Source organism: Engystomops pustulosus, chromosome 1 (genome assembly GCF_040894005.1).
Source record: "Engystomops pustulosus chromosome 1, aEngPut4.maternal, whole genome shotgun sequence".
NCBI classification, from domain to species: Eukaryota; Metazoa; Chordata; class Amphibia; order Anura; family Leptodactylidae; genus Engystomops; species Engystomops pustulosus.
Genome location: NC_092411.1, coordinates 272334764 through 272353756, shown reverse-complemented (window position 1 = coordinate 272353756; position 18993 = coordinate 272334764). Strand labels below are relative to the sequence as shown.

At 45.1% G+C, this 18993-nt stretch overlaps 1 protein-coding gene across 4 annotated transcripts in view; it reads left to right on the top strand.

Annotated features, from left to right (window-relative positions):
- The first annotated feature begins 6806 nt into the window (after positions 1-6806).
- The window catches only part of NSD2 (nuclear receptor binding SET domain protein 2), a 41308-nt gene continuing 29121 nt past the window's right edge, over positions 6807-18993 (top strand). The window contains exon 1 of one of the 4 annotated variants that reach the window (XM_072126213.1): positions 6807-6940. The gene's annotated coding sequence lies outside the window, so the exon portion shown is untranslated. Of the gene's footprint in view, positions 6941-12985; positions 13011-13296; positions 13469-14217; positions 14397-18993 lie in introns of those variants that run through there. The other 3 variants (XM_072126215.1, XM_072126212.1, XM_072126214.1) reach the window with 3 other exon arrangements.

Below are 18993 nucleotides of genomic sequence, written 5' to 3'. Positions count from 1 at the left end.
TACTGTGCTGTGCCCATATATACAGGATAAGAGTAGTAGTACTGTGCTGTACCCATATATACAGGATAGGAGTAGTAGCACTGTGCTGTGCCCATATATACAGGATAGGAGTAGTAGTACTGTGCTGAGCTCATATATACAGGATAGGAGTAGTAGTACTGTGCTGTGCCATATATACAGGATAGGAGTAGTAGTACTGTGCTGAGCTCATATATACAGGATAGGAGTAGTAGTACTGTGCTGTGCCATATATACAGGCTAGGAGTAGTAGTACTGTGCTGAGCTCATATATACAGGATAGGAGTAGTAGTACTGTGCTGTGCTCATATATACAGGATAGGAGTAGTAGCACTGTGCTGTGCCCATATATACAGGATAGGAGTAGTAGTACTGTGCTGTGCTCATATATACTGGAGGAAAGTAGTAGTACTGCTGCCAAATAATGAATGAATGGAATTTTCTGCCACAGCTACAATGTGTGAATGCTCCAGTAGAGGGAGCACAGCACCAAAGTGATTGAGAACTTCATCTTTATCATCACCGGTGTGAAAATACTCAAAATCTGAGTGAAAAACCTACCTAGTTCTAAAACATACCTGTGGAGAGCTGTCTACTCCACCACTTCATACTCTTTTGCCATATTTGATTATCTTGCCCCCTAGCATTTGTATTTTCCTGCCACTGTAACTTGATGAGGGCTTGTTTTATGCAGGACAAGTAGTAGTGTTTAATGGCATTTTGGAGTACATACATTTCATTGATCAATTTGTAACTCTTTCTGGAAATAGAAAGAAAAGTAATGTCTACATGCCCATACAACTACAGCTATACACTGTTTCCCAACCCCTGTAAGACAGGCCGAGAGCTGTGATAAATCCTATAAAGTTGGTCAGAAACTCAACCTGTCACAGCAATCACAATCTCCTGGATTTAAATTGACAGTCCCATATTCTGCAGATCTGCACAACAGGTCATAGATCTAATTTAAAGGGGGTTTACCCTGAAAGGACGCACATCCCTTATTCTGTATCCCCTATGCCCCATACATCAAATAACATGGGGTCTATTGAATAAGCAGGATATGTCCAGACATAAAGCTGCTCCATTCATCTCTATGGAACTACTGAGACTGATATTTACCCTCTCTGGTGCTCCCGATGTCTCACGCCGCTGGCTTTTGGGTGCCGTGCACGCTCGGCTCTGACAACTTTAGCCCACTCTTCTCCTGACCCCAGCACTATGTTGGTTCCCACTGTTGAGGTGTCACCACGTGTCGCTGCTCTCCGGAAGGGATGGTAGGGCCTGGTGCACCCCAATGGGTAATAAGTCCAGAGAGTCAGTTTCCTTCTTTACTGAAGAAATTCAGGTACAAAGCAATACAAGCAAAACATAGGGGTGACTTCTCCAATGTACTCCGTGGCAGAAGAAGGGTTAATGCCGAGGAAAAGCCTGGCCTAGCTGTCCCTCTCTTTCTCAGAAGGCTGGAGCCCAGGGTGTATCCTTGGCTGAGCTCCTTCTTCTGGTTGCTCAGGTAGACTGGCAGTCTTCTACTCCAGATTCTGTTCCCTAACTGGACACTAAGGACTGGGACTGTTCTCCTTATATACCTTCTACCAGGGGAAGGAGCGGTTACATTTCACCACAAATACAATGACAAAGAGTTTCCTGTAGACTTACATTGCGTCCCCATAATATTCTATGGCAGCAAGATTCTAAAGTGTAAACAACTTTCCCGACAGCAGCTGTCACTCTAAAGGTCAGGCTGTCTGCTTGTCTGGTAAACAGGTCTGTACTATAGATGGAAAATTACTGGTTTCTCAGAGATACACAGTCAGAAATTTCTCTCCAATGTTCATTAACCCATTTACTAGTCTATGGTACTAATAAACAGAATGTACATAACAAACCAGGGATATTACTCATAGATCCAGGCACCGTGACTGTGATATCTTCTTATATTTGTTCTTCACTAAAAAAATTAAATCAAAAAGATTTCTTTCTCTATATATTTAATAACTACGAATCATTTAAACGTCTACTATAGCGGGGGTGTAACATTGCGCCTGGTTTTATCATGAATAAACTGCTGCTACTGTGTGTGAATAGGCCCCTAACATAATGGTCTGGTCCCTTCCCCCCCGCTCACCATTATTTGTAGCTCGCCCTCTGATCTTGGCGCTTCAGTTCAATTCTTCTCAAAAAATAAAGCCCTGTGGGAGGCCGGGGAGTCCTGACATAAGGGGCCGGGATGAAAGGCTTTCTTCTCACACACACACATAGGGGTATACGAGGACGGGAGTAGCTGACGGTACGATTTGGTTACAGTACAAAACTAGTACAGGTCCAATAAAATCCGGGTCACATTCACCGCCACAAAGTGAAATGTATCTGTATAAAAGAGGTGAAATAGAGATACATAAGACCCTGATGGACCCTCGATGGATTTTAGCACAGATTTTCTGCTGCCAATTGTCATGCTATAATAACTCATCATATAGAAATAAAGAATAGGATGAAAATAGACTTTGAGGAGTGATTGGAAGTTAGGGAGATGGAGAACAGCAGATACATTGTATCATTTCCACCAGTTTCTGCCGTAAGTTTAGCCACATCTGCAAAAAGTAGCAGTGTCCGAACACTATGGGGGAAGATCCGGGTCTCTATCCCTCTTATGTTTGGTTCGCGGAAAAATGGGTGAGACCTTTTAATAATAATTTTTATTTATACAGCGCCATCAAATTCCGTAGCGATTTACAAATCACCTCGGAATTCTCTACTGCTGTATGGCAGTATATGGGTATTTTCCTCCTCATTCATTACAATGTGCTGAACATTGTAATGAAAGGATTAAAACGAGACATCCTCGGGTCTTCGGAAGACCCGAGGCTGTCATGCTGATGGATCGCCAATCCCTGATGACGTCACGGGCAGCGACGATCCTTGTGCAAGCTCTTGTATTACCCCCTCATTTTCATAGAATGTAAAAAACAAGGGGTCAATCGGACCTCATCACTCCTCAGGGTGAAGACACACATGGCGTTTTTGGGCCGTTTTTACTAAGTGCGTTTTCAGATCGTTAAAAACGCATGCGTTAAAAAACGCATCCGTTTTTTAAAAACGCATGCGTTTTTTGAAAACGCATGCGTTTTTGTCCGTTTTTCATTGCGCAATTTCGGAAAAACGGACAAAAACGCATGCGTTTTCAAAAAACGCATGCGTTTTTAAAAACCGGATGCGTTTTTTAACGCATGCGTTTTTAACGATCTGAAAACGCACTTAGTAAAATGGCCCAAAAACGGCCCAAAAACGCCATGTGTGTCTTCACCCTCAAACTAATGGAGCAGACGGCCGCGCATGACTGTTCTTCTCCATTAATCTCTCTGGAGCTGATGGAGATGGGTGAGCGTGGCCGTCTGCTCCATTAGTCTGATGGAGCGACAAGGGGTCTGACGGAGGTACGTGGGAACCCCATCAAACCCCTCGTTTTCATAATCTGTGGGGTCTCAGCACTGAGACCCCACTGATCATCAGGTTTTCCTGCAGATAGGGCCCAACTTTCCTTTCCCCTTTTAATATGATGCTAGCAGCATGTTTCTAGGTGCTACAGAACAGGTGATAGGGGCTTCTGAATTGACACTGCACCTGCAACCACTAAACTCGACTCATCTCATGTGAAAATGAGAAGAGTCATATTTGCCTGCCTGTGAGGAGACTTTTAATAAGTAAACAGGTGCGATTTTACATAAATCAGTGGATTCTAGAAAGAACATTTCACCCCCTATCTGTTGCTCCCAAGATTCGGCGCTTAGTTAAAGGAAACCTATCATTTGATTTGAGGCATCATGAAGCAAACATACCTTGAGAATGCTGTAGCTACACTGATGCAGAAACATATCTTGTTCAATCCCTGAGCTTAGTGGTTTTGCTGAAAAAACAATGATAAAATTCAGGATAATGAGCCTCTGTTGCTCCTGTGGCTGCCCCAGCGCTTCTCTTTTTACACTGCTCAGGAGAATGAGGTCATCACTGACAGGCAGAAGTAATCATTCGCTGCACCATCCCTCAGCTGCTGTGTATGAGTCATCCAGCTCAGGTTCCATTAGTCCTGTCTGGAAAGTTCAAGAATCTCCGTGTAATGTGTTTATGTACTGCAAGAAGCATGCAATCCAGCTTCCCCAAGGTCCTGAATGTCATGAGTTGTTTTTCTGAAAAAAACAATTAACTCTGGGCTTAAACAAGATATGTTTCTGCATCAGTGTAGCTACAGCATTCTCAGTGTATATTTTGTTCATAATACATGAAATCAAATGGTAGGTTTCCTTTAAGCTGTCATTGCAGGAAAAACAACAATATTGGTTAAAATTGAGTAAAGTAGCAGAAAAAGAGCTATTGAATGGCTGCTGTAAATTCAATGTTTCCCTAAAAAAAGAAGCAACATGTTGTGTAGAGCGCTGCTCAGTACTACAGGCAGTCCCCGGGTTACATACAAGATAGGGTCTGGAGGTTTGTTCTTAAGTTGAATTTGTATGTAAGTCGAAACTGTATATTTTATAATGGAAGTTCTAGACAATTTTTTTTCTTTTGCCCCAGTGACAATTGGAGTTTCAAAATTTTTGGTGTAATTGGACCAAGAATTATCAATAAAGCTTCATTACAGACACCTTACAGCTGATCATTGCAGTCTGGGACTATAGTAAAGCATCCAGGGAGCTTCACCAGAGGTCACAGTGGGCAGAGGGGTCCGTCTGTAACTATGGGTTGTCTGTAAGTCGGGTGTCCTCAAGTAGGGGACCGCCTGTATAGTGATAGACCCTACTGAGAGACAAAGCAATGACTTGTGATCCCCGCTGTATCACTCTGAGAAATCTCGGTGTGACTGATGCTATTATTACCCTGCGGAGCTCCCCCCCCCCCCCCCCCGGAGGAAGTGGTTTCACTACAATGTAATCTAAACTGATAATCTTACTCTAGGTGTGTTACACACTCATGAAAAATCACCTACCCACCCCGAAAGTACATGCAAATCCACCCCGGTCTGGTGCATGACCTTATTCGGGTGATTGTAGTGCGGTCCACGTCCAACGTCACTAATGAGTAAACTACTCACACAGTCTCTAAGGGCGAGGAAGGGCTCAGTCATATAGAAACAGATTTCTAAATGGTCCTGTGATCCCCCACCAGGGCTCAGCGAGGGGCTGCTATTAATACTACGATTCGGTTAAAGCATCGTCTTTGTTGCAGCGGCTTCAGGATAGACCCAGAACTAAATTACATGAAGGAAATCTACTACCAGTATCCATCCTGATAAACCAGGGACATTACTCATGGATCCAGGCACCGGGACTGTGGTATTTTCTTATATTTGTTATCCATGACCTCCTCCCTTCTATAATACACTTAAAATTATGCTAATGTGACAGAAGGGCTCTAGGGGGCGTTACCAGAGCCCCCCTGTGCTGTAGCTTCTCAGGCTGATACACTATCATCCCCTTCCCTCTTCTTACTTAGTGGGAGGGGAGAGATGCTCCTGCACAGTGTAACAGCCTGTGAAACAGCAGCACAGGGGGACTCAGGTAAGGCCTTCTGGCTAATTAGAATCATTTCAAAAGTAGACGTTAGAAGGAAGGAGACCATGGATAACAAATATAAGAATAAGAATGCCTGGATCTATAAGTAATGTCCCTGGTTTATCATCATGGCGCTGTATTAATTATTTTAATGAAATTATTTGAAATCCACTATATTCGGCAGTGCGGCGCAGATAATTGTGCACGTATAAAAAAAAAAAAAAAAAAAAGAGGACGTTGCAGAGTAATAGGGGCCCTGCGCGCAAGAGCTTACAATCTATGTGAAAGGGGCGACACACACGAAGTGACAGCGCTTGTATAATGCTCCAACCATTCATTATAATGAAAAGCAAACACAAAAATTTGCTTTTATCATTGATTATTTTGCCCAAATATACAACAAAAAAAACCCCACAAGAGTACCCAAATTTATTTTCAATCATTTCACCTCCCCAAAATGACAGAATAAAAAAAAAATATGAAAAAAAATCCACATTTGCCCTAGTAGTAAAACTAAAAACGACAACTTGCCCGACAAAAATCAAGCCCTCGTAGTTTAAAGGCATTTGATAATAATTCTGGAAATCCTTACTCAGGCTACATTCACACAATGTATACCGGCCGTGAGCCCATAGAGGTGTATGGGGGACATATATACGCTCGTGTGAACGTAGCCTTACTCCGCTGCATGCTAAGGGGGAGGTTTTGAACCCATTTTGGTCAATCAGTGACCTCCTTGGACCGTGCAGTGTCCAAAGGCCTGACCAAAGCGGACCCAGTAACCTCCCTGAGGGTTTTTTTTAGCAGCACCCCTTCCCCAAGGTTTTTCCAGAACTTGAGGATGATCCCTTTAAAAAAAGAGTTCCTCAAAATACACCCCAGCACATTTCTTTTTATATATTTAATTAAATAATAGATTTTATCTTGTTGGGCCATTTGGGACACAAAACAAAACCCACAGATCAATATGGTTCTATTGTTTAGTGTCCACAATCATGACAGCAGAAAATCCCTTTAAGTTCCAGGCACCTTTTATCGGGGACATATAATATTCGATGTAATAATGTGTGTGTCTGCATTGTGTGATAGCAGGAGGACACTACAGGAGCACTGTAAGACAACATGGCCTCCTCCTCGAAGGAGAAGCTCATCACTGGCGGCTGCTCTGTCAGCTCCTGCACTTGTTCTCATCCTCCACCCTCAGCGGCGACACCTTATATACCCACAGGCCACGCCCACTCTCGTATTCCCGCCAAAATGGCGCGACGCGAGACGGGCACGGAGCTGCCGGTGTCCCTCCGCTCAGTAATGTCCGTGTAACCTCTGAGGTTGTTATCGGGATCTGAGAGGATCACCGGAGCCGGTAACGAGCGGTGAGTTAACATCGGCACGGAACTCCGGTTACAGACAGCAGCCAATCACCACCGCTGTTGTGTGTTGTGATGACGTCACATAAGTCTGGCTCCTCCCTAACTGTGACCTGGGAGGACAAGTGACGGTTTCTCGCTCCAGATGTTGTGTGTGAACAGGGTGCGAGTAAGCACGTACACAGGGTGAGGGATACTGTTAACATGCAGTCTGGGGGGGGAGGGAGGGAGTGTACTTACCTTAATTCAAAATAGATGCCTTGGCTGGAACCCACCTCAGCCAATCAGTGGTCTCCGCTGATCACAGGATGTCACTAGTCAGGAGGAGGCCACTGGTTGGCCAATGGGGCCAGCCATCATTATTGCAGACCGCTTGTACTGGCAGAGTCTACAATAAATGTAAGGTTTATTCCTAAATGTCATATTAAAGGAAATATACCATCAAAATCAATCAATACCATCAACCACGGACACTTAGGCCTATTGCCCACGAGGGCCACGCTCCCCGATCATCGTCGGGTCCATAGAGATTCAAAAGCAATGAAAACAGGTGCATTTGTGCTTTAAAAAATGCACCCGTTTTTGTCTTTGCGTTTTTAAAAACGCAATACAGGCAGTCCCCAGGTTACATACAAGATCGGTTCTGTAGGTTTGTTCTTAAGTTGAATTTGGATGTAAGTCGGAACTGTATACTTTATTATTGTAACCCCAGTCAAAATTTTTTTGGTCTCTGTAACAATTGGATTTTAAAAATGTTGGATTGTCATAAGAACCAGGAGTAACACTAAATCTTCATTACAGACACCTGTGATAACTGTTACAGCTGATTATTGTCTAAAGTACAGTAAATTACCAACATCCAGAGATCCGTTTGTAACTAGGGGTCGGATGTAAGTCAGGTGTTCTTAAGTAGGGGACCGCCTGTACAGGTAGTCTCCCGGTTACGTACTGAAGGACACCTGTCATCAGGTCTGTGTCACTATTTCTGTCACCTCTACCTGTTGGAGCAGCTCACAAGGATCCCATCCCAGCCTTTATCTAGTTATTTCATACATTAATCATTCTAAAATCATAATTTCTTTATTATGTAAATGAGGCTGGTCACATGGTCAGAGGCAGTGATGTCACCCCTGTTCCCCCTCCCCTCCCCTCCCCCTGCTCATGTCTGTGTGTATTGTATGGTAAAGCATTGCTGGTGTGTGTGCTGCATCTGCTGACATGCTGCATCCACTCATATACATAGACATCAGCTACACATGTACCTGACATGTTCTGCCATGTGGCTGTCTGGAGCTGTTGTATCTCTCCATTACACATACACAGGCTGCAGGGGGCGTGGCCACCAGCACTAGGAAGCACATGGAGGAGTCATTATACCATTATACCTCACATCATTATACAGGCTGTCAGTCATGTGTATAGGTGTATCTCATACACACACAGGCTGTAGGGGGCGCCAGCAACAGGAAGCACATCATTATACAGCCTCACACCATTATACAGGATGTCAGTCATGTGTAATGGAGGAGACATTATACCTTATAGCTCACACCATTATACAGGCTGTCAGGGGGCGCCAACACCAGGAAGCACATGGAGGAAACATTACATCATTATACAGGCTGTCAGTCATGTGTATATGAGTATCTCACACACACACAGGCTGCAGGGGGCGCCAACACCATGAAGCACATGGAGGAGACATTACACCTTATACCTCACATCATTATACAGGCTGTCAGTCATGTGTATAGGAGTATCTCATACACTCAGGCTGCAGGGGGCGCCAACACCAGGAAGCACATGGAGGAGACATTACATCATTATACAGGCTGTCAGTCATGTGTATAGGAGTATCTCACACACAGGCTGCAGGGGGCGCCAACACCATGAAGCACATGGAGGAGACATTACACCTTATACCTCACATCATTATACAGGCTGTCAGTCATGTGTATATGAGTATCTCATACACACACAGGCTGCAGGGGGCGCTAGCACCAGGAATCACATGGAGGAGACATTATAACTCACACCATTATACAGGCTGTCAGTCATGTGTATAGGAGTATCTCATACACACAGGCTGCAGGGGGCGCCAACACCAGGAAGCACATGGAGGAAACATTACATCATTATACAGGCTGTCAGTCATGTGTATATGAGTATCTCACACACACACAGGCTGCAGGGGGCGCCAACACCATGAAGCACATGGAGGAGACATTACACCTTATACCTCACATCATTATACAGGCTGTCAGTCATGTGTATAGGAGTATCTCATACACTCAGGCTGCAGGGGGCGCCAACACCAGGAAGCACATGGAGGAGACATAACATCATTATACAGGCTGTCAGTCATGTGTATAGAAGTATCTCACACACACAGGCTGCAGGGGGCATCAGGAAGCAGCACATGGAGGAGACATTATACCATTATACCTCACACCATTATACAGGCTGTCAGTCAAGCACTAGGGGGTGTGGCTGTGCCTCCAACTCATGAATAAGCTGGACAGCATGAATATGCTAATGACTCATTGGACATTTCACAGGTCATTTGCATACAGCTTTAGGACCTCATTGCTTAGGTTTACAGACATGTAGAGGGATAATGAAGGGATAGAGGCAATGCTCTCTAATGGCAGTTTATGAAAATATATTTAGTTTAGGGGGTTATTTGCCTGACGGGTTCTCTTTTAACATTGCATTAACCCCTTAACGCTCTGCGCCGTAGCTCTACGGCGCAGAGGTATAAGGAGTGTATGAAGAGGGCTCACGGGCTGAGTCCTCTTCATACAAAGGTGGGGGTTTTTGCATTTTGCAGAAAACCCCCACCGCTAATAACCGCGGTCGGTGCATGCACCGATCGCGGCTATTAACCCTGTCATTGCCGCCGACAAAGTCGACGGCGGCGTTTACGTTTTTACGATCGCCGCACCCCCGAACGTCATCGGTGGGCGGCGATTGGTTGCCATGGTAGCCTCGGGTCTTCTTTTGACACGAGGCTACATGGCTTTTGGAGATTCGTTACAGTGAGCCAGTGGCTCATTGTAATGAATGACCTGCAAAAATGCCATATATTGTAATACAGAAGTATTGCAGTATATGATAGGAGCGATCTGACCATCTAGGGTTAATGTACCCTAGATGGTCTAAGAAATAGTGAAAAAAAAAAAGTTTAAAAAAAAAAAAAATTAATAAAATAATAAAAATTCAAATCACCCTCCTTTCCCTAGAACTGATATAAAACATAATAAACAGTAAAAATCACAAACATATTAGGTATCGCCGCGTCCCAAAATGCCCGATCTATCAAAATATAAAAACTTACGGCCGACGGTGACCTCCGAGACGGGAAATGGCGCCCAAATGTCCGAAATGCGGACCCTTTTACATCACATAAAAAATGAAATAAAAAATGATCAAAATGTCGCACAGACCTCAAAATGGTAGCAATGAAAACGTTGCCTCATTTCGCAAAAAATGACACCTCACACAGCTCCGTGCGCCAAAGTATGAAAAAGTTATTAGTTATTTTTTTCTTTTTTGTACACATTCGTTTAATTTTTGAAAATGTATTAAAACACAATAAAACCTATATAAATTTGGTATCACTGCGATCGCACCGAACCAAAGAATAAAGCTGAGGTGTTATTTTGAGTGCACAGTCAAAGTCGAAAAAACTGAGCCCACAAGAACGTGACGCACATGCGGTTTTTTTTCAATTTTTCCACATTTGGAATTTTTTTTCAGCTTCACAGTACATGGCATGTTAAAATAAATAACATTACGGGAAAGTAAAATTTGTTACGCACAAAATAAGCCCTCACACAGGTCTGTACACGTAAAAATTAAAAATTTATGGATTTTTGAAGTGAGCGGAAAAACCCTGCGTCCTTAAGGGGTTAACAATGTGTTTTTTAAACGCAAATGTTAACAGTGATGTAATTGGGCAAATTTCCTCTCAACTGTTGTAATGCGTTTTAAAACGCAACCAAAGAGCAATGTGTGAACGCGGCCTCAGAGCGAGTTCCCACGTGGTGTTTTTCATGCGTTTTTGCATTTGGCCAAAACGCATCTGCCTTTCCAATAACCTGCATGCATTTAATTGGAAAGGCATATGCATTTTGGCTAAACCCCCTCCTACTTGCTGTTTTAGATGTGTTTTAAAATATGTCACGTGGGAACGATTCACTAAGATTGTGCGCCCGATATCCTGCATGTGTCGCTCCCCGCTCAGGTCCGACAGAGTTCACGTTCTTCTTCCTGGTGCATGTAAGGCTGGTGCCACACGCACCGTTTTCAAACGCAGACAAAGCCTCGCCTACCGGGGCGGGCCGCGGCCCGATCGCATCAGCGTTTCTATGGAAATGCCTGCGATCGGGAACAAGCCGCCAGTGTTTTGCATTAAATTAACGCAAAACACCGCCGGCTCATTCCCGATCACAGGCGTTTTCATAGAAACGCCGATGCGAGGCTTTGTCTGCGTTTGAAAACGGTGCATGTGGCACCAGCCTAAGTGCTTGGTCTTGTGACACAATGTGAAACTTAAATCCTGCGGTTTGTGTCCGAATCAGTCAGATCGTCCGACGGCCCGCCCCCGATTTCTGTCGCATGAAAGCCGACGCGATTGCGGCAAACTCCCCTTCTAAATACCCGTCCCAGCCGTGCAAAACCCAAAAATGTCGGAATATCCGAGACGAAATTGTGGTCCGCAGACCCTTAGTAAATAAGCCTCATTGTGTTTTTAAACGCAGTCCTAGGGCTTTCCCTGTGATTACTTGTGTTGGTAACATTGCGTTTCCATAGCGTGAAAAACAGCGTTACCTCGACATGTGATTAAGGGAGAAGGTATAGGGTTATGCCACACGTGGGGTTTTGAACCTGTTTTTGGGCCGTTTTTTAAGCAGTCCGTTAAAAACCGCTTGCGTTTATGAACGGTTTTACCAATTATCTTAATTAAAATGGGTCAAATGGGTTAAAAATGCCACGCGTGTCGCCAGCCTTAGGGTGAAGACACACATGGCGTTTTTGGGCCGTTTTTACTAAGTGCGTTTTCAGATCGTAAAAAACGGATGCGTTTTTGTCAGGTTTTCCGAATTTGCGCAATTAAAAACGGACAAAAATGGATGCGTTTTCAAAAAACGGATGCGTTTTTTAAAAACGCATGCGTTTTTTAACGCATGCGTTTTTTACGATCTGAAAACGCACATAGTAAAAACGGCCCAAAAACGGTGCAAAAACGCCATGTGTGTCTTCACCCTTAGGGTCTTGGCACACGTGCCATTCAGGCTGCGTTTGCGAACGCAGACCAAGCCTTACCCACCAGTGTTTAATTTAATGCAAAACACCGGCGGCTCATTCCCGATCGCAGGCGTTTCCATAGAAACGCCGATGCGATCAGGCCGCGACCCGCCCCGGTGGATGCGGCTTTGTCTGCGTTTGCAAACGTAGACAAAGCGGTGCGTGTGCCATCGCCCTTAGGATTGCTTCTTAAAAGGAAATGTGCAAGCGCAGACCCAGGGTGCGTTCACATGTGGCGTTTTGGATGTGTCTTTCCATTGCATCCAAAACACCACGTGTAAACGCACCTACAGGCAGTCCCCGGGTTACGTACAGGCAGTCCCCTAGGTTTGTTCTTAAGTTGAGTTTGTATGTAAGCCGGAACTGCATATTTTATCATTGTAACCCCAGCCAGAATGTTTTTGGTCTTTGTGACAATTAGATTTTTAAAATGTTGGATTGTCATAAGAACCAGGAGTAACAATAAATATTAATAAAAGACGCCTGTGATAACTGTTATAGCTGATTATTGTAGCCTAGGGCTAAAGTACAGTAATACAGAATATCCAGAGGGCCGTTTGTAAATAGGGGTCGTCTGCAAGTCGGGTGTTCGTAAGTAGGGGACCATCTGTATATGCTTTCATAGCATGCATTTAGAATGTAACGTGTGAATGCATCCTATTCCATAGTGCAAAACCGACTGAAACCAAGAACACCCCCATTTTACAGTGTTTGGGTCCCACTGCCAACTCTGACTGTGCCAATAGCTGGAAGCAACCATTAACAGGTGGGTGTGAATGTGCTTCATTCAGAGACTAAATTGGAAAAGAAAAACACCTCAAAATATGGATATTGTATTATTAATGATAATGGCTGAGGGGATTACAGGTGGACACTGATGTTATAATGTGCTAGTATGGCGGTGTTGTGTTTGATGATGACGCAGGCCGCCATCGCTCCTTCTCTCTACGTCACACCCCTCAAACGTTAGATTTGAAATTGTCCGGTTTGTGCCGCCGCTGCCTCAGCGCCGCGTCAGCCAATCAGGAGCCGGAGATTTTCCCGCGGGCAGCTGCGAAGGGGTGGGCGTGCCGTGTGTCTCTGGTGGGCGTCTCTGTTCGGATGAGGGGAGGGGCTTGTCGCCGCCGTGTGCCCTGTCTCTCTCTCTTGGTCTCCCTCCATTGATTGCCAGCCAGGAGCCGCGCTCGCCTCAGCCCCGCACGTCAGGAAGGATGCCACATACAGGTCACTATCCGCTTCTTACTGCGCGCCCGGGGCCGCCCCGCGCGGGTGCCCGTGCCCCGGCCGCCGCCGTTGCTTCACGCTCCCACAGCGGAGGGGAGGGGGGATGTGTGCGGCTGGGCCTCAAACTTGGCGGGATCGTCTATGTGCGTCTATTCCCGAGGTGTAGTGAGGGCCCTGCCACAGACACATCCCCTGCTATGTAGTGTCTGTAACCCCGGGGCCCGCCAGCTGCATTATAAGCCTATAATCTCCAGCCTGTCTGGCGTCTGATATACAGCCTAGACCCCCCAACTACAGACAGGATAATGGGAAAGCTGGATGACTGCCCCATAGTAACCATTTACCCAGCTTTCCCATTGACAGATGGCTGTGAGGGACTCCTGGGGGGGCTATGTGGTGTTCAGGGGTGTGAGAAAGCTTGGTGACTGCTCTATACGGTCCCCATAGTAACCATTACCCAGCTTTCTCATTGACGGATGTCTGTGAGGGAGTCCTGGGGGTGCTATGTGGTGATCAGGGGTGTGAGAAAGCTGGGTGACTGCTCTATATGGTCCCCATAGTAATCAATACCCTGCTTTCCCTTTGACAGATGAGGGAGTCCTGGGGGTGCTATGTGGTGATCAGGGGTGTGAGAAAGCTGGGGGGGGGCGCAGGTTTATGAAGTGATCTGTGGTTAAACCTGGAAGTCCGTGACCAATTGTTAGGTTTTCTGATTGGCTGCTGTGATCACGTGATAGTTTCCAGGATCGGCAGAAGGATTTAAAGGGGGTTTTTGAGGGGGCAAAAAAATGAACGGTGCAGGTTTTGTCTAAATATGGGAGAAATAAAATCAGTAGTGTCGGAAGTGATGACGTCTCGTATGATTGGCTCTGCCATCGCTTCCGATCTGCCGGGACCAAAACTCTGGAGACCCGAGACGCATCTGGAGGTGAGAGAACTCTCCAGAGACGTCATTGATTAGGAAAAAAAACATAATTTTTTTGGGTTTTTCTTTATTGTGGAAAACCCCTTTAACGTGTGGTTGCTGTGCTGCATTCACATGTTGCCTTTGAAGTACACGGGGGAGGAGCTACGCTTGTACATTTTGGGTTTGGTGAGCAGTAACGCATGTTTTGGATAGAGATGAGCGGTGCCGATGGTTGGGTTCGGCAGCCGGACCCAGACTTATTTCCTGCTGAACAGCAAATGTCTAGCTGTGGCCAATCATAACCGCTTCTAGGGGCGCCAAATTTACCGGATTGGCCGTTCGGCAGGACATATGTCTGGGTCAGGAGGCCAAACTCAAGCATTGGTTCCGCTCATCTCTAGTTTTGATTTGTTTACCGGCCAAACATGACAGGTTTTGGGAGTCACCATCTCCTCATTGCGTTTCAAAAGCCATGCCTACCATAGTGTGTGTGAACGCAGCCTTAAAGGGAACCTGTTGGATGGTTTGGGTCCACTACATCAGCAGAACATTGTTCAGCAGGTGAGACAGTCTTGGTAGTTTTGGAACTGGATGTTGAGTCTTGGATCCATCTCTGAACGTGCAGAATGTACCCACATGATACTCGGACTCCCCTGCCACCGTGTATAACTGGTAACCATTGCAGAGTCGTCTGGTTGGCTGTGGGTCTCTCGAATCTACTGACAGGTTCCCTTTAATGACCATGCACATCCTAAAAACGCCATGTTGCACTTGATTTGGGCTGAAGAATCTGTCACTGGAAATCCATGTACTTCACCTGAATGTGATTGTTGTGGCAGAAACTTCTGCAGTAATTTCTGCCGTGTCTGAATACACTCTTGTGAGGTGCAGTACCCAGCTTTGTAGTGTGTGCTGGTTGTCGGGTAGAAATTGAACTTACCCTGCTGGTGACAGTGATGTCATCACACTGCACAAAGTGATGTCATACTAGTGACTATGTGAATGTCCTGCTAGTGACAGTGATGTCATCACACTGTACACAGTGATGTCATACTGTGATTATGTGAATGTCCCGCTATCTGTGATAACTAGTTGTGACTGTGCCACAGCACACACTGATTGTGGTGGTATTTTGCATCGCTGAAGGGGGTGCGACCTCCATATTAAAGTTGTGCAGAACCTTGAGAAGAATGTTGTCTTCTATTGGTTAGTATAGAGCATGTCCTGTATTTGGTTAGCTGTGGTGCAGTGTTCTGATTGGTTGCACCCCATTTTCTGTGCACTGGCATGGGGAGACTGCAGGGCCTGATTGATGCTGTAAAGGCTTTTAGTCTAGGCAGTCCTCCTTATTTCTGCTATGAGACGTCTAAGTGACCTGGCAAGGTCGTTGTATAAGATCGACTTAGGTTACACCAAAAAAGATTAGATCTGGTAGAGGACCGAAAAGCTACCAAAAGCATAGATAAATGCCACTAAATACTTGAAAATAAAGGATCAACCCTCCAAAGTATAATCAAATATCATTCTTTATTGAGACATATAAAAACACAAACATCACAAAACATAAGATCGACTTAGGTGCAGAAACTGTTGTAGGTGTCACCTGACTCGGTTTTGTGTGAGATCTACCACGGGACTCCGTATTGCTGAAGCTTATTTAGAGTCTTGGCGGACACTTGCTTTATGGGATCCAATGGCTGATTACCGTCAGCAGTATTGACAATGCAAAATTACAGTGTTGGGTATTGTTCCTGGAGATCCGTGTGGTTACACCTCCTGTATATGATGTTAGTAGCAGCAGGACTATGAAAAATGCATTTATATTTTAGGATTGTTGCTATTGAAGGCACAGCTTTACTCTTGAAGCTCATGGCTGCTGCCTCAGTCTACACCGGCCTTGTGCTGCCCGGTTCGGTCTTGTGTGTCATTTCTTAGTCTGAACCGTATTAATTCTCCCGTGTTTACGATACAAGTCAATGGGTCATGGAAAAAATTGGTTGGCATTAGAGGGCAGCTGAGAATCTGCACATACTTACCCCCGATTCTGGTTCCTTCTGTGATCCGGTACTTCGGGTTTTTGTGCTTGCACTCCACCAAAGATCTGGGGAGTCACGGGATCTGCTTCAGTAGTTTTCTGGGACCCAAAGTAATGTCCCCTGATAAATGGAAGTGACTAAGGCCTCTCATTGGCTGATGCGGGTCCCATGACTGCCTAGAACTTCCAAGAGGACACCAACCCTAAAAGTACCAGGCATGCCGTACCCCTTTTTGTTGTTGTTGATGCCCGACTTTGGCTGAAACCAGAACTTGGAGGAAAACTACCATCAAAATCACAATGATAAACCAGGGACATTACCACAGTCACGGTGCCTGGATCTATGAGTAATCTTCTTATTTTTGTTATCCACGCCCTCTTTCCTTCTAAAATCAGCTATTATAATTCTGCTAATGAGCCAGAAGGGCTCCTGGAGAGTGTTACTAAAGCACCTCCGTGCTACAGCATCACAGGCTGTTACACTGTGCAAGGTACAGAGGAGGCCATGGATAGCAAATATAAGAAGATTCCCACAGTGTTTAGTAACAATATTACTCAGCGGTGAGGGAGCCCCAGTCCCTTCTCTGCTGTTGGGTTCTCTTAGTTTGGGAGAATGTCATGATTCCCTATGGAAGTTTATCTGGCTTCCTAATCTCTTCCTCACTGTCCTAGTGTTGTAGTGATAATGGCAGCACATGTCAGCAGTGGGGTCATGGCTTGTTGCATCCTCCCGCTGGGGTAAGATATAACCCTGTATACGTGTGTCCTGTGCTCGGTACGTCTGGGGGGGGTGCCGTATCACACAGGTTTTAGTACTGGAGTCTTGGTGTAAAGCATATGTGAATAATAACTTGAGACGCCTGGAGCAGGGTGTAATCTCGCTGAATGACTGCCACCTCGGGCCTGTGTTCCTCCAGGAGTCTCGGGCTTCTGCAAACAATACACTGAGCTGTAGAAGTCAGCGTGTTCTAACCCTTTACTATCCAACCAGATGGTTGCACTTTATATCGGACGAATTTTATATCTGTAGTATTCGGATACCTTGTCTCCTTGCATTCCTGTAAAATACACAGGAGCAGATGCCTGGAAGTCCTTGTCGGGGTGAAAGTTGATCATCTTATTAGTCATGCTGGCTGCAGGGCAGTCCTGCTCCCATAGGGGGGGCTTCAGGGGAAATGCTTAGTTGAGTTTCAGTGATTTCAGATTACACGGGTGTGTTGCATGATGGGAGAGCAGGAGAGGGGCCTAATCCTTTTTTCCTGTGACTCAGGAGTAGTCATTCATTTGTGAAGGGGCATAGGAGGGGGTTTGGTTATTAAGGACATGTGTATTATAACTTGCTTTATGCCTGACAGTATAGTTATTGTAACTGGGAAGAATCTCTGTGTTATTTCGGGGTACATGTATATGGCGGCGTGTTATATCTTGCCTGGAGTCTATGGGTGCATACGCATCGAATTTTGTTCATTGAATCAATTGAGTATATAAGACAGGTCTGTATTCAGTACACGGTGAGCCCAGACCTGTAGTATGTAACTGTGGCCATACATTTCTCTATCCTCCCACTAGGGGTATTTTGAGGGCCAATCCCTTGACGCAACTTTTTCATGATTGTATGGAAGGTTTGTTAAAGAATATCTTCAGAAATAAGAGGCGCTCAGCAGAGTGGAGTACATGGCAGTGTATATGAATGCGCCTTAGTAGCACTTCATTATATTGTGTCGGTGTACAAGGAGCTTTTATGTGGTTACCCGCAGGCCGAGGGCTTTGTTGCCCCTGACAACTTCTGATTCCGCATCGGAAAATGTATGCACTGTGCAAGTGTGGGACGGCAATCCAGTGTCACTTGTGGGTCTATTTTTGGGTGCGATTATCCAAATCTGCGTTTTATATAAATTGTATTTGATGTGTCCCCGTGTTCTAATGTTCCTCTTTCAGAACATTTTACGTAGTGCAGGAAATCTACTCGGGTAATTGCACTAGAATTTTTGGCTTAGTAAGTGTTCCAATAATTGGTCCTTCTGTCTCACGCCAAAATATTTGATCTTTTGGACCATTTATGGATATATTTCAAGCAAAGCTGTTTCCTGCTATTGGTTGCTTCTGATTTATGGCATGGTGTTATCGTATTGAAAGGGAACCTGAAGTCCGAAATTAACTGGATACCAGTATATTGTCCAGCAGCTGACTTTCCATGACCCAGTGTGGTGGCATCGTTCAAAAAAATCAACTATGAAGTGTGATGTAAATTTGTTGTATAAAGTCAAGTAGGTGGAGAGTTTAACACTAGGAGATCTGGTTAGTGATGTCTCTGGATGTAGTGGAGCTTGACTTTGGTGCTAAACCTCTGCCTCCATGACTTTATAGTACCAACTTACATCACACTTCAAAGTCTGGGAGTTTTAGCACCAAAGTCAAGCACTCGCTGTAATTGATGGTCCTACATCCAGAGATATCACTAACCAGATCTTCTGAAGTCTGCTGCACAACGTCAATCACAGGGGAGGAGACGTTCAGAGCTCTTGACCTTGACTTCAGTGTTAAACTCTCCGAATCCTTAACTTTATACAACAAATTTACATT